The 16,196-nt window shown below is 42.1% G+C and overlaps 1 pseudogene; it reads left to right on the plus strand.

Annotated features, from left to right (window-relative positions):
- Positions 1-1,959: 1,959 nt before the first annotated feature.
- Positions 1,960-16,196, plus strand: part of LOC137315179 (Ig heavy chain C region, membrane-bound form-like) — a 34,726-nt pseudogene continuing 20,489 nt past the window's right edge.

Below are 16,196 nucleotides of genomic sequence, written 5' to 3' on the forward strand. Positions count from 1 at the left end.
GTGAGGTCTGTGTGGGATATCACTACCAACTTCCAACCACGCTGAATATAGTTAGCTCTGTGAACCGAATTCTGTGGGATATCACGACCCACTTCCAAACCCTCCGAATATAGTGAGCTCTCCGAACCGAATCCTTTGGGGTATCACAACCCACTTCCAAACCCTCTGAATATGGTGAGCTCTCTGTGGGACATTGCTACCCACTTCTAACCACTCTGAATATAGTGCGCTCTCTGAACCGAATCCTGTGGGTTATCACCATCCACTTCCAATCCCTCTGAATATATTGAGCTCTCTGTGGGATATCACTACCCACTTCCTACTACTCTGAATATAGTGAGCTCTCTGTGGGACATCGCTACCCACATCCAACCACTCTAAATATACTGAGCTCTGTGAACTGAATTCTGTGAGATATCACTACCCACTCCCTACCACTCTGCATATATTGAGCTCTCTGTGGGATATCACTACCCACTTCCTACTACTCTGAATATAGTGAGCTCTCTGTGGGATATCACTACCCACTTCCAATCCCTCTGAATATAGTGAGCTCTCTGTGGGACATCGCTACCCACATCCAACCACTCTGAACATACTGAGCTCTCTGAACTGAATTCTGTGGGATATCACCACCCACTCCCTACCACTTCTGCATATATTGAGCTCTCTGTGGGACATCACTACCCACTTCCAACCACTCTGAATATAGTGAGCTCTCCGAACCGAATCCTTTGGGATATCACTACACACTTCCAACCCCTCTGAATATGGTGAGCTCTCTGTGGGACATTGCTACCCACCTCTAACCACTCTGAATATAGTGCGCTCTCTGAACCGAATCCTGTGGGTTATCACCATCCACTTCCAACCCCTCTGAATATAGTGAGCTCTCTGTGGGACATTGCTACCCACCTCTAACCATCTGAATATAGTGCGCTCTCTGAACCGAATCCTGTGGGTTATCACCATCCACTTCCAACCCCTCTGAATATAGTGAGCTCTCTGTGGGACATTGCTACCCACATCCAACCACTCTAAATATATTGAGCTCTGTGAACTGAATTCTGTGAGATATCACGACCCACTCCCTACCACTCTGCATATATTGAGCTCTCTGTGGGATATCACTACCCACTTCCAACCCCTCTGAATATAGTGAGCTCTCCGAACCGAATCCTTTGGGATATCACTACCCACTTCCAACCCCTCTGAATATTGTGAGCTCTCTGTGGGACATCGCTCCCCACTTCCAACCACCCTGAATATAGTGAGCTCTCTTAACTGAATTCTGTGGGATGTCACCACCCACTTCCAACCCCTCTGAATATGGTGAGTTCCCTTATTCCTATCTTCTAATCGTTTTTATTCCCGTTTGCTCTCCTCTCCTTATATCTATACTTCTTATCTTTACATAATTTCCAATGTATTAACTTGTTGAATGCTTCCTTAAAGCCCATGTACATTGCAAACTGGATTACTAAATGTCAAGAGACCACATCGCAAACCAAACTGCAGGTCTCGTTCTATTAATGCGGCTGATGCGAAGTTTGTCACCGTAAAATATTATAGTGATAATTATTTGAGTGTGCGCTTGTTTTCTGCTTTCGCTGTGTTAAACTGCCATTTCAGCGCGGATATTATTATTAATACAGCATTAAAGTGTCACCCAATTATTACACTGGGAGAAGTCTGGAAGCACAATTCACATGGATGCGAAAATCCCAACAAAGTTCCCATGAAGCGTGTGCTCCATAACTCTACTGATCTCTTCATGTTAATTGGATGAAGATTCCTCTAGTGTGACTATGAATATAGGGGACACGATGCAACACATCACAAACCGCGAGCTATACTCACTGCGAATGGTCTCTCACTCTGCCCTATGCAAATAAGCTCACGCTCTCGCGATTTAAAAGGACGGTGCTCAGATACACACGGTTACACAGCACAGTCGGTGTTGAGGTCTGTAGTTGACCCTGTTTAAAGTATTCACTGCTGGTGAAGAAACAATGAATATTTTCTGGGTTTCGGTCCTTTTAGCCTGGTTACCGAGTAAGTGCAGTATTTTTAAAGAGATTAAATGTTCATTGGATAAAACTGAGCGGCTGCGTCTAAATTGTGGAAATGTCCTTGATTTTAACTCTTGTATTGTTTCAGAGACGTGATGTATTAAATATATTTTTCTTCATTCAGATGCCTTCGGTATAAGAGTGGACCAAACACCAAGAACTGCCACAAAAGAGGCAGGCGAATCCCTGAACATCAACTGCGTCTTAACTGATACTAACTGTGGGTTGCACAGCACATGATGGTTCCGGCAATATCCGGGTACAAAAGATTGGGTTCGCATATCCATTGGCGGACGATTTGTCGAATCAGTCAACAAGGGAGCAAAGTCTTTTTCTCTGCGAATCAACGATCTGACAGCTGAAGACAGCGCCACTTATTACTGCAAAGCTGAGATCCACAGCAATGAGTCTGAGCTTTCACCAATACAAAAACACCTTCTAACCTCCCGTGGAAGAAAATACGGATCGTTCCGCTTTTTTCACCGAACCTTTCACTGCGCAGCCGCTGATTCCTGTCTGAGACTGGGGGAGGTTTGTAAATAACTGGTGACAATGTCCGCAGCAGAGAACCCGGCACGGAACAGTTGGATATGCAGCGCGGCTGTTCTCCTTACAGTTACGCAGGTGAACCTTTTTTTGCACTGGGTTGTACCACTGTGTAGTATGGGAGCCACAGCAATCGAGGAGACGGTTCCTGTAATGCACAAACTATCAGCATACTTTGTTACGGGAACAAGAGCATTATTTATCTGTTGCTTAATTAGGAAGCGTAGATACTCAATATTTTAGATGGACAACGCTCCTGGTTATAAAAATCGCTGACATGAAGTATTGTGGCAGGGATGTGGTTTGCAGTATGGGTCTTGACCTGAGGCTCTTGCATTAATTCACATGGCACCTTTTTTGCACTGGTCTCTATGACTGTGTGACTTGGTGTACCACAGCAATGAATCTTGGATTCCCGTCACACATAAACTGTACCCAAACCTCTTAATACAAAATTAATACAGGTTATTCTCCAGATGGCTGAAAACTTCACGGTCAAATACTCACTGTCTCTGTCAGACACTGGCCGATATATTAAAACCTTCTGTCCATTAATTTAGGTAATTGTTGTAGAAATGTTTTAATCATACTCATAATGGAACATTGATATTTTTCCAGGATTGGTATTAAGTGACTGAGGATTCTATATGTCTACTGGGATCCCAATGTAAAGGCAATGATTTGAATTACTTTCAATCAATATCTTGGACTATCTGAAGGGATTTCTGTGATGTTTTTAACAATGGATTTCTTGTGCTGATCTGAAACGATGTGTTGCTGGAGTGACACAGAGACTCGGGCCACGGCACAAACCTCTCCAACAGTTATTTGTTTTACAACTCGTGAAGGTGGCTGCATAATGTGCTTTCTACCTTATGGTTGTTACTGCTATGAGTTTGAAATCAATTCCAATTCGACCTTTGGTTATAATCGAGCTGAATTCCATGACATTAAATCAATGTCTTGTCTTTTTCAGTGCTACAGGAGTTCGCATTGCACATAGTAAATATCTGGATGGACAAAAACTGACGGAAAATGAAGATGGATTAATGGCTGCAGTGGATGGGAAAGGTCCTTGGAGCCGTGTTGTTTTGGTGTATTTATTACCGCACCAAAGTTTCAATGACCCTTTTTGAACGAGGCTGACTGGGAGCTGAATGACTGTGGCTATTACTATTACTATGATGGAGCTGGCACCGTGCTGACTATCAACTCTGGTAAGTGACATCTCTTGCTACTTTATCACTAAGATTTTTTCATAGAAGATATGTAGAATTAGCATTCTCGTTAAATTTCTCTTAAGCGCACAGGGCAATAGCCGAAGCTGTTTTTGGAGGTTCGCTTAGGTTCGCTGTCAGTTTATTTGGTTTAAACTTAAAATTATTTTTCAAAAGAGATTTTGCTCGAGAATGAAACGAGCCTATGTTTAAATACATAACGAACCTCAAAACGAACATATATTTAAATAAATAACAAACCTATATTTAAATATATAATAAACCTATGTTTAAATATATAACGAACCTGTAAACAAGCCTGTATTTAAATATATAACTTACCAACTATGGATCATTTAAGATGCTGATTTGAATAGTTATGAATCTCACCGGTGTGATAGTTTAAATAGTTAAAACGCAACCAGCCTAGTGCCGTTACTCTCCTTACTGAGGCGGCCCAGCATATTCATGATATACAGTATTTCTCATTCAAAGAATTTATACAATTCTGGGGCGAGGACAGTTTGCTGCAAACAAGGAATTAATTCAACGTGTGATTAATAAAATACTGAGAACGAATTCCTTTCCCCCTCTAAAATCAGCCCTTATTCAATAAAAAAACTGATAAATTAATTCCGGTACCGAACCTTTAAATATATTGTCTATTCGTATCTTGACATCTGTGACTCTCGTTTAATGCGCATGTGTCACAGTGACCTGGAAAGAAAAGGAAATGATTGGGGGTGAAATTGATCTGATCGAGCAGCGCGGAACGGGCGATAGCAAATCGGCCGCCGGTATACACTGCGTCAGATTTACCTTGACATTGACTTGGAGAATATTGCGAATATTCCGAAGATCAAACCAAGTAAAACGGACAGTGAAACTACCCGAATCTCCAAAAAGAGCTCGAACTATCGTTCTGTGAAATTGAGTGGAAAGAAGGTCGAGCGCGGTGTAAAACAGGCCGGCGATTCGCTCGGAGCCCATGTCGCGTTTCTGGCGGAGACCAATTTCACCCCCTATACTGTAGGTCTGTGGGAGGCCTGTTTCCATGGAAGCCAGTCTCCTGGACACTCGTATTTCAGACAACAGAAACGCTCTGTGTTTAAGATTGTGCCGAGTAGCAGAGAACATTGAAACTGCGGTAGGTTTGAGTGTGATAATTGAAATTCTCTTTTAATATCCATGTATAGAAATAAAGTAAACGGTCACTTCATTATTTTATGCCTCGGGGAGAATCGTGAAGTCTTTGACTCACTGTTTATACATTTTACTGTCAGTTTACTTATTTTAATTCAAGAAACAATGTGTTTGTTTGGAACCTGAGTGTTGGTCTGATAGACTGGATATTCAGTCAGCATTTCGAAGAGAGGAGAATCCCAGAGCTGATGTGCAGAGTAAGGGGGATGTTTTTGCCATCCCATGGTCTGGATATCGCTTGCCTGGAGATTGTACAGGTTAAGCCTCGGTGCAGATGATGGGAGGGGCGGGTCCTCATACATGAGTACCAAGCGACACTGAATCCGAGAAAATATTTACCTTAAAGATCCTGAAACGTTAAACTCGATCGACACAATCCCACCAAATATTCCCTGGTCAGGTAGAATATAGGTAGAAAAGAGGAATGAACTTGCGTTTATAAACGCATCTTTATTGCAAAGCGCTTTATTGCCGATGAATTTATCGAGTTAACCCCCCTCGACACTGTATCATGTAACACTCCCAGTTCAGGAGCAGTGGGGGTCAGATAGAGGGTACAGCTCCCTCCATACTGTCCCACAAAACACTCCCAGTGCAAGTACAGCACAGGATAGATAAACAGTAAAGCTCCCTCTACGCTGTTAAAACCAATGGTCCGAGGGCAGGTACCGCACAGGTTTAGATACAGAGTAAACCTCCCTCTCCATTGACCCATAAAACACTCCCACCGCTGGTACAGAGTTAGATACAGAGCAAGGCTCCCGCTACACTGTCATATCAAACACTTCCATGGCAGTTACAGCACGGGTTAGATACGGAGTTGCGCTCCCTCTACACTCTCCCATTAAATACTCCCAGGGCAGGTACAGCTCTGGTTAGATAGAGGGTAAAGCTGCTCTACACTCTATCCGCAGGAGAAGGTAGATTTCCAACCTTACCGGATACCAGAGCAGCTCACCAGAATGACCCCTGACATGGAACCTTAGAAAATATCCAGCATAAAGCTCCCAAAATGTGGCAGCCAGTAACATTAGAGAATACTGTTTATGAACGGGAGCAATGAGATGCAGATTGTACTAGAAACAGTGGTGAATAGAAGGGTTTCATCGCAGACATAGAACACCGCACTTATCGAAAGGAAAAACCTTCTCAGAAAAGAAGAATGTGCGCGGGCAGAAACTCCGATTGGTTCCTTTACACAGATCCATGCAAATTGTTCTCCCATGAATTCCCTCCCAAAACAACTGCTACTCCCCAGTTTAAATAATCCTAAATCTTATACCTTTCTCCACCGAAATCGCAGGACCATCCACTTAATCTGTCCGTTGCACTAAACCAGATGTTAACTGGTTTATTAAAAACGGGCCCTGTAGTAGGAGAGTGAACTGAGGAAACTCAAACGTTAATCGTGGTGCCCTGAGACGGCCCACAATGATGTTTAAGGTTAATATCCTTCCTTGCCTCCTCTGAGTGAAAAAAAGGAATAAAGCAATGGTATTAATATCTCTGTCAGTGGTATTCACTCTCCCACTATCATCGGGAGATATTTATATATAATCTGCCAATTTACACAAGGATGGCGCATTTAGTACTTGCATTCTGTCGTCGTTGTCCCGATAAATAACTTGTTCACTTCCACCTCGTAGTCTCGTTAAATCATGTTTCATTGTTTCAAAGATGTGTATCATTGTTTTTCACTTTTGTAAAGCATCTGAAGTTGTCCTTTGAGATTTCTCTCTTTCTCTCTGACTTATTCACTTTTTCAGCAGCTATTATTTTCAAGGCTCTTATCGGAATCCAGCCCAACCCTGCCTATCATAGAATCATAGAATGATACAGCACAAAAGGAGGCCATTCGGCCCATCGGGCCTCTGCCGGATCTTTAAAGCCAGCCAATTCGTCCCACTCCCCTACTCTTTCCACATAGCACTGCAAATGCTTTCACTGCAATTAATGATCAAATTCCCTTATGAAAGTTATTGTTGAATCTGCTTCAACCACCTGTTCAAGCAGTGAATTCCAGATCATTACAATTAGCTGCTTAAAAAAATCTCCTCATCTCGCCTCCGGTTGTTTTGCCAATGACCTTAAATCTGTGTCCTCTGGTTACCGATCCGCCTGCCACTGGAAACAGTGTTTCCTTATTTACCCTTTCGAAACCTTTCATGATTTTCAACACCTCGATTAAATCTCCCCTTAACCTTTTCTGCTTTAAGGAGAACATGGTGTGGAGATGCCGGTGATGGACTGGGGTTGACAATTGCAAACAATTTTACAACACCAAGTTATAGTCCAACAAATTTATTTTAAATTCCACAAGCTTTCGGAGGCTTCCTCCTTCCTCAGGTGAATGGTGAATTGTGGCTGCCAAGATAGGAAATTGGCTAAGGGACAGAAAGCTGAGAGCTACGGTAAACGGTTGATTTACAGACTGGAGGGATGTTCACAGTGGTGTTCTCCAGGGGTCGGTATTAGGAGCACTGCTCTTTTTGATATATATTAATGACCTGGATGGGTATAACAGACATAATTTCAAAATTTGCAGATGACACGAAGCTCGGAAATGTAGTTATCAATGGTCCACACCATTCACCTGATGAAGGAGGAAGCCTCCGAAAGCTTGTGGAATTTAAAATAAATTTGTTGGACTATAACTTGGTGTTGTAAAATTGGTTACAATTAAGGAGAACAACCCGAGCTTCTCTCGTTTCTCCAGGTAACTTAAATCCCGCATTCCTGGTACCTGGTAAATCTCCTCTGCACCCTCTCTAAGGCCTTGATATCCATCTTAAAGTGTGGTTCCCAGAAATCGACACAATACTCCAGCTGTGGCCCAACCAGTGATTTCTGAAGGTTTAGCATAACTTCCTTGCTTTTGTACTCTGTGCTTCTATTAAAAAAAGCCTGGGATCCCATCTGCTTGTTTGACAACCTTCTTAACTTGGCGTGCTACCTTCGAAGATTTGTGTACATATACCTCGAGGTCTCTCTGGTCCTGCACCCCCGTTAACATTGTACCAGTTTGTATATGTTGTCTGTCCTTATTCTTCCGATCAAAATGCATCACTTCCAACTCACTGAGCGAAATTTAATTTGCCACGTGTTTGCCCATTTCATCAGTCTGTCTATGTCCTCCTAAAGTCTGTGAATATCCTCCACATTGATTACCCATCCAGGTCATTAATATATATCAAAAAGAGCAGTGCTCCTAATACCGACCCCTGGAGAACACCACTGTATACTTCCCTCCAGTCTGAAAATCAACCGTTTAACGTAGCTCTCTGCTATCTGTCCCTTAGCCAATTTCCTATCTTGGCAGCTACAATTCCTTTGATGCGATGGGCTTCAATTGTCTTATGCTATGTTCCTTTCATACTTAAAGTATATCTATTTGATTGTCTTTCTCACGATAAGACATTCAGAGCGCGAAACCTCTCTGGCCCACAGCACATATTGCGAATTTGGGTAGATGCTTCAGAATGATTCATCATCTATTCATTTTAGCCATTGGCAAATTTTGAGGAGCACATTCCCGAAAGGCTGGAGCCTGATTTTAATAGATTAGACCCAGCCTTCTGATCTTCCCTGAAAACAATGTGCTCTGCATCTCACTGTGCTTCTTTCTAACCAACGTGAAACGGCGCTCTCCCAGCGGCTGGTTTTCAGTCCATTGAAATTTGGATTCAGGGATTTTGGAAATGTTATTCAGGAAGGTGTGGAGAGTATTTCTCGGAAGTTCCTTGGATAAGTATAAATACTAAGAGTAAAGTTAACAAGTGGAAACAACTAACCTAAAGATGGGATTAGGTTCGAGATGTGAAAGGAAATCTTCTCCAGCAAGATGAAAGAATCGCAGAGATATGAGACAAGGATTTAGTCTCGGCTTCTACAGAAAAGTGTGACGGTGAGGTGCAATTAGATTGAATAATTAGAGATAAGTAAGGAGTGCTGAGAAAATTGGCGGAACTCATTCTATCCTAGAATGTTGAGGACAGACAAAAAGCAAATAGCAGATGCTCGGCCCTCAACCAATCAAACATCCTAGGATGTGGAACTTGTTTCAGAGGACCGAGGTAATATCTTTATCAAAGAAGAGAGAAAGGTTTACACAGGGTAAACGTGGGGCCGCCGGCTTACTGTCAGTGGTGGACCATCTTCTTTAGTCATATTACTGGAGAAAATTAACATTCACTTGCAGAGACATCGTTTCATTAAAGAAAGCTAGCATGGATATGTAAACGGCAAGTTCTCTCAGACAAATTTAGTTCGACAGTTCTTCGAAGAACTCTACACATTTCCAGGTTCAGTTTTGGGCACTGCACCCAAGGAAGGATAGATTGGCCTTGGAGGGGGTGCAGCGCAGATTCACCAGAATAATACCGGGGCTAAAAGGGTTAAAATATGAGGCAATATTGCATGGACTAGGCTTGTATTCCCTTGATTAAAGAAGATTAATGGGTGATCGAATTAATGTGTTGAATGTGATTAATAGATTTAATAGGGTAGATAGAGAGAAACTATTGTCTTTGTTGGGGGAATGCAGAACAAGAGGCATGACCTTAAAATTAATGCTAGGCCGTGTCAGGAGGTTGATACGATACCACATAATGGGTTTGTTAATCAAATAAAGTTGTTCATTTTCAATATTCGCAAAGGACTTTGCAGCGGAACCACAACATTAAATTATCAAGGAATAAAAAAAAAGGAACAGTAGAGTATTCTACAGAACGATTAATAACGAAAGGACAGGGTTAGGGCCACAAAGGGAAACATAAGATAAACTCATAGGTAATGGGCAGCGAAATGGCAGAAATATTGAATATTTATTTTGCCTCATTATTTACCAGGGAGATAAAAAGATAAAACAAAATAAGACATTTAAAATAGAAAGGGGGAGATAATTGATCAACTAATCAAGCATAGAGAGGATCAAACCCCCGGTCCGTATGGATTTCATCTGCTCATAATAAAATAAGTTAGGGAAGAGGTAGCAGACGCACTATTACATGTACATAAAATTCATTAGAAAAGGGAATAGTGCCAGAAGACTGGTGGACGGCTAATGTGAAAACTATATTTAAAAAAAGGAGATTAGAACAAGTCCAGGGAATTATAGACCAGTTAGCATAACGTCGGTGATAGGAAAGATAATGAAATCTTTGCTCAAAGATGTAATAGAAAAACATCTAGGAAACGAAAATATAATGAAGAATAGTCAGAAAGCAAAGACATGCTTGACCAACCTTACTGAATTGTTTGAAGAAGTAACAGGAAGGTTAGACAAGGGGTAATTTAGTAGATGGAATATGTTTGGATTTTCAAAAGGCATTCGATACTGTAGTGCATTGTAGATTCATCTGATGTCATAACATGTGGAGTCAGGGAACAGGTAGCAGAATGGATAGCAAGCTGGCTACAAATTAGAAAACAGAGAGATTGGTTTAAGGGTAGCTGCTCAGAATGGCAGACGTTGGGAAGTGGCTTTTCACATGGATCAGTGCTCGGGCCACAGTTGCTGACAATTTCTATTAACAATTTGGACCGGGAATCAGGGGGTGTAGTTAATTCGAAGGAAGAATACGTCAGGTTGCAAGAAGACATTACTAAACTTGCAGAATGGGCGTGTAATTGGCAAATGAATTTCAATATATTTAATTGTGAAGTGGTGCATTTTGTTTGGGAGAATAAGCAGGACATATACTGCCTGGATAGAAAGAGTTAAAATGGGGTAGACGAGCAACGGGATCTCGGGGTACAGGTATACAAATCAGCAAAAGAGGCGACGCATGTTTATAAGCCCATAAAAAAGGCAAACCAAGCACTGGGTTCATTTCTAGAGGAATAGAATTGAAAAGGAGTGACGTTTAGTTAAACTTTGCTTTTACCACACTTTGAGTACTGTGGACAGTTATGGTCTCCATATTATAAAAATATATAGAGGCATTGAAGAAGGTGTATCAAAAGATTCAGAAGGATGATTCCAGAACTGAGAGAACATACCTGTCAAGAAAGATTGAACAGGCTGGGGCTGTTTTTTTCTGGAAATTGAAAGGTTCAGGGTGACCTGATTGAGATCTTTTAGGTAATGAAAGTATTTGAAAGATTAATCGTAGAGAAAATGTTTCCATTTGTGGGGGAGTCCAAAATCAGACATCATAAATATAAGATTATCACTAATAAATCCAATGGGTAATTCAGGAGAAACTTCATTCCCCAATGAGTGATAAGAATGTGGAACGCGCTACCACAAGGAGTATTTGAGCTAAATAGCACAGATGCATTTGAATGGAAGCGAGATAAATACAGGAGGGAGAAAGGAATAGAAGGATATGCTGATGGGGTGAGATGAAGAAGGGAGGGGGGAGGCTCGTGTGAAGCATAAATTCAGACATAGACATGTTGGGCTGAATGGCCTGTTTCTCTGCTGTAGTCACAATATTCCTCGATGATTTCAGCAACCTCAGACAGTTTAGTTGATTGGGCATGTAACACGCCACATGAACACAAAGAAAAGAGGTAACGCTAAATTTTAAAAATCATTGCTTTGGCCAAAGGTGAAGATTGTGTACAGTTTCGGTGCCTTAATTTACCTAGGATATCAAGGCCACGGAGAGGGTGCAGAAGAGAATCACCGAGATTATGCAAAGGATGAAAGGCTTCAGCTATGAGAACAAAATAACAAATACAACATGTATTTAGATAGCGTCTTTAACGGAGTAAAACGTCCCAAGGCGCTTCACAGGGACGTTAACAAACAAAATTTGTCATCGAGTCGCATAAGGGATATTGGGACAAATGAACAAAAGCCTTCTCAAAGAGAAAGATTTTAAGGAGCGTCTTAAAAATGAGAGAGGTAGAGAGGCGGAGAGGTTTAGCGAGACAATTCCAGAAATTAAGGCCTGGGCTGCTGAATGCACGGCCACCAATTGTGGGGCGATGGAAATCGGGGATGCGCAAGAGGCCAGAATTCAAGGATCGCAAAGATTTCGGAGGGTTGTCGGGCTGGAGACGGTTAAATAGATAGGGAGGGGCGAGGCTATGTAAGGATTTGACCACAAGGATGAGCATTTTAAGTTCGAGGTGTTGCTGGACTGGGAGACAATGTAGGTCAGTGAGCACAGGGTGACGGGTGAACGGGAGTTGGGGCGAGTTAGGATCCGATCAGCAGAGTTCTGTATGAGCTCATGTTGACGGAGAGTGGAAGGTGGGAGGCCGGCCAGGAGAGCATTGGAATTGTCGATGCAGAGGTAACAAAAACATGGATGAAGGTTTCAGCAGCAGATGGGCCGAGGCAGGGGCGGAGACTGGCGACGTGATGGACGTGGAAGTGGGCAGTCTGGTGATGGATTGGATACGGGGTCGGAAGCTCAGCTCAGTGTGAAATGGGACGTGGAGGTTTCGAGCGGTCTGGTTCAGTCCCAGACGGTGGCCAGGGAGGGTGATAGAGTCGGTGGGAAGGGAATGGAGAGAAACGTGGGCTATTTTCTTGAGAACCAGAAAGTGAAGAGGCAGTAAAATTGTAACTGTCTTTGATAAGCCAAATGGAGAGAAACTATTTACTGTGGTCGATAACTAGCGGGTATGAATTTAAATGGAAATAAACTATTTGCCGTGGGCGGTAACTCGTGGGTATAAGTTTAAATGGAGGGAAACTATTTACCATGATCGATAACTAATGGGTATAAGTTTAAATGGAGGGAAACTATTTGCCGTGGTCGATAACTAGTGGATATATGTTTAAATGGAGGGAAACTATTTACCGTGCGTTATAACTAGTGGGTATAAGTTTAAAGGGAGAAAAACTATTTACCGTGGTTGAAAACTAGTGGGTATAAGTTTAAATGGAGGGCAACTATTTACCGTGGGCTATAACTAGTGGGTATAAGTTTCAGATCATCAGCCAATGATGAATGGAGATATTAGGAGATTTATTTTTATTATGGAGATGGTTGTCAGGACACGGAACCTCCAACCATAAACAATGCTGTTTGAAGAATCATGGTATCATAGTAGGTTAAGCACAGGGGAAGACATTCTGCCCACTGTGTCTCTGCTGGGTCTTTGAAAGAGCTATCCAATTAGTCCCATTCCTCTGCTCTTCCCCGTCGCCCTGGAAATTAGGTTAAAAGGAAGAAGGCAAATATTGAGAAAGAATGTACCGGGAAAGAAGAGGAGAATCGGACTGCGCACATCCAGCCCTGATTATCGCTCCCTTAAGGTGAATAGATATCAAATCACAGGCCGGGAATCTACAATTTCCCCATGTACTCTCCCGCCGTGAGCCATGGGCGGGTCCAGCGGAATTTCCACTGCGAAGCGGTTAGCTCTTCCACAGAGCCCGTAGTGGCGCGATGGGCCGAATGAATCCTTCTGTGCTGCAAAATATTTTAATTCTATCGCTCCTTCACCTAACATTACCAAAACCATTGCTGTCTCTGACCTCTGATGTTACAAACTCGTTGCTGCAATCGTCCAGAAATCCAAACAATTCCTTCCTTAAGAAACGCCTATTGCAAAATATTTCCCGGTAAAGTGACGACATGAAACTGCTCCATCCCCAGGAAAATTAAAGCATGTTACTGGTAACAATAATCGATGTACATTTAAAATCTGACTGTCACTACACACCACTGGACAGTATCGATATTTTTCGTAAAATACATTGATCATTATTCACTCCGAAATGAACAAGTGATAAGAACATTATTTGAATGCTCGTTCATGACCGGAACTCATTTATCCCAACACGCTCACTGTAATATCAGCACATTCAAATCCAGCTTCAGTGCATCCATGTGTTTTTAATTTGGCGGTGTCCGTGGCTGCGAGCAACGTGATACTGACTAGATAATCTGTTTTTAGGTGTTGTTTGAGGAATAAGTATTGGTCAGGACTCTATATAAACGGTTTAATTGTCATTATGGAAGGGAGTAAGTCTTTCGTTGTAATTTTCTCAGTACAACTAACTCCACCGATCATCAGTCTCCTCTACTCTGCAAGTGACGAACTGACAGCAAAAGGTTTTGTGCAACTGGTTTGCCTCATCAGCGAATATCAGCCAGAAAGCATTGCAGTGAGTTGGCAGAAGAACGGAAACGCTGTACAATCGGGCTTTACAACAACATCCCCAGTTAAAAATTCGAATGGTGATTTTAGCTCCACGAGTCTCCTTAAAGTCACCCTGCAGGAATGGAACAGCGGGTCTCTTTACAGCTGCCAAGTATCCCATTCTGCAACCAACAGTAACCAGCGGAAAGACACTAGAAAAACATCAGGTGAGAAAATGTAACCAATTCACAAGCTTGCACAGCTGAAACATGTTGACTTTCTTTCTCAGTATTGGATTAGTTGGGATGTTATTGTGATAATTTATCTGTGCCAGTTTATGGTGCAGTGAGACAGTAAAGTTAGTTGGGGATGTTTCAGCAGCAATGGCTGAGGTTCCTGAAGGTGCTCGCTGCCAGGCGGATGTTGCAAAAGGCATGACTATGAGATCTTGACAAATACGTGAATATTATTCTATGGTCAGCGTAACACATTGATCAAACTCTTTTATGATATTGCAAGAAATTTACAAATAATTGTGATACATTCTATTTAATTAATTCACCAGATCAATCCAGGTGAAACAGAAAGGAAACAGAGCAGAAATGTATGTTTTACACACAAGGGATCCAACTTTAACAATGCGGTTCTGTTACTTTTTACATTTGTGAGAATTTATTGTGTGTGATACTGGATATCAGTACAAAAATGTGTTTAAAAAAATGAAACGGGTGAAAGACGGACGGAGAAAGAAACGAGAAAGGCAGAAAGAGAGAGATAGACAGAGAGGTGGTGCTGTATAAAGATTGAACCTACAGATACGGTCACAAAACCCGCAACAATAAGCTGTTCTTCCTTTTAAACAAAAATGTTTAAAAGACACGGGTAAGGGCCGGGGAATACGACTAAGTGGATAGCACATTCAGAGAGCCAGCAGACACGATGAACCGAATGGCCCTCTGAGCTGTGGAATTCATTCAATCTTTCTCTCTTTCTTTGCCTCCCTCTCTCTCTCTCTCTCTCTGTCATGATGTGGAGATGCCGGTGATGGACACGGCTGGACAAATGCAAGGACTTGCACAACACCAGGTTATAGTCCACCAGTTTTATTTTAAATCACAAGCTTTCGGACCTTACCTCCTTCGTCAGGTGACGAAAATAAAACTGTTGGACTTTCACCTGGTGTTGTGCAAGTCCTTACATCTCTCTCTGTCTGTCTCTCTCTCTGCCTCTCTATCTCTGTCCCTCTCTCTCTGTGTCTGTATCTGTCTCTCGCTCTGCTCTCTCTCTATATCTGTCTCTCTCAATTTGTCTCTCTCTGTCCCTTTCTCTCTCTCTGTGTCCCCGTTTCTCCGTCTCTATCTGTCTTTCTCTCTGTCCCTATTCCTCTTTCTATATATACATATATATATATATATCTTTCTCTCTCACCCTGTTTCTCTCCAACTGTTCGCCTTCTCTATCTTATTCTCTCTATCAGTCCATTTCCCTGCCTCTCTCCCTATCTGTCTGTCACACTCTACCTCTCTATGTCCCTCTCTCTCTGTCTCTTGTTTTTCTCTCTCCCTCTCTTAGCTTCGTTGAGTTGTATATAGTTTTGATTCGACTCAACATACGCGCAAACACCAAATTATTTTTTAAGATTCAATAATAATCAGTAAGAGACATGGTCACATCTTGGCGTATAACGGATTATCAATGAAATTAAAATCCTTGTTAAATTTCCTAAATCATCAACACTAAATCATCGCCCCGATTCTGAATCTCTCGTTTCTCACTGACAGAGCTCGCGGTATTTCTCAGAGATCCTTCCGTTGTAGATGTTTGGATCAATAAAACTGCCACCCTGGTGTGTGAAGTGGTCTCTACGGTTCCCACTGAGGTTACCATCTCTTGGACAGTGGGTGGAAAGATAAAGAATGAAGGAGTTCAAACTGAACCAGCTAAAAAGGATGGAAACCAATACCTGACCATCAGCCACTTGACCAGCAGCGTGGAAGAGTGGGATAGCGGGGTTGAATACTCATGCTCTGCACAAGAGAATCAATCATCTCCTCCGGTATTAAAACGAACCGGAAAGACAAGAGGTGGGTAAAATATCTATAGACATGTT

This window comes from Heptranchias perlo, unplaced genomic scaffold, assembly GCF_035084215.1.
Source record: "Heptranchias perlo isolate sHepPer1 unplaced genomic scaffold, sHepPer1.hap1 HAP1_SCAFFOLD_54, whole genome shotgun sequence".
Taxonomy (NCBI): Eukaryota; Metazoa; Chordata; class Chondrichthyes; order Hexanchiformes; family Hexanchidae; genus Heptranchias; species Heptranchias perlo.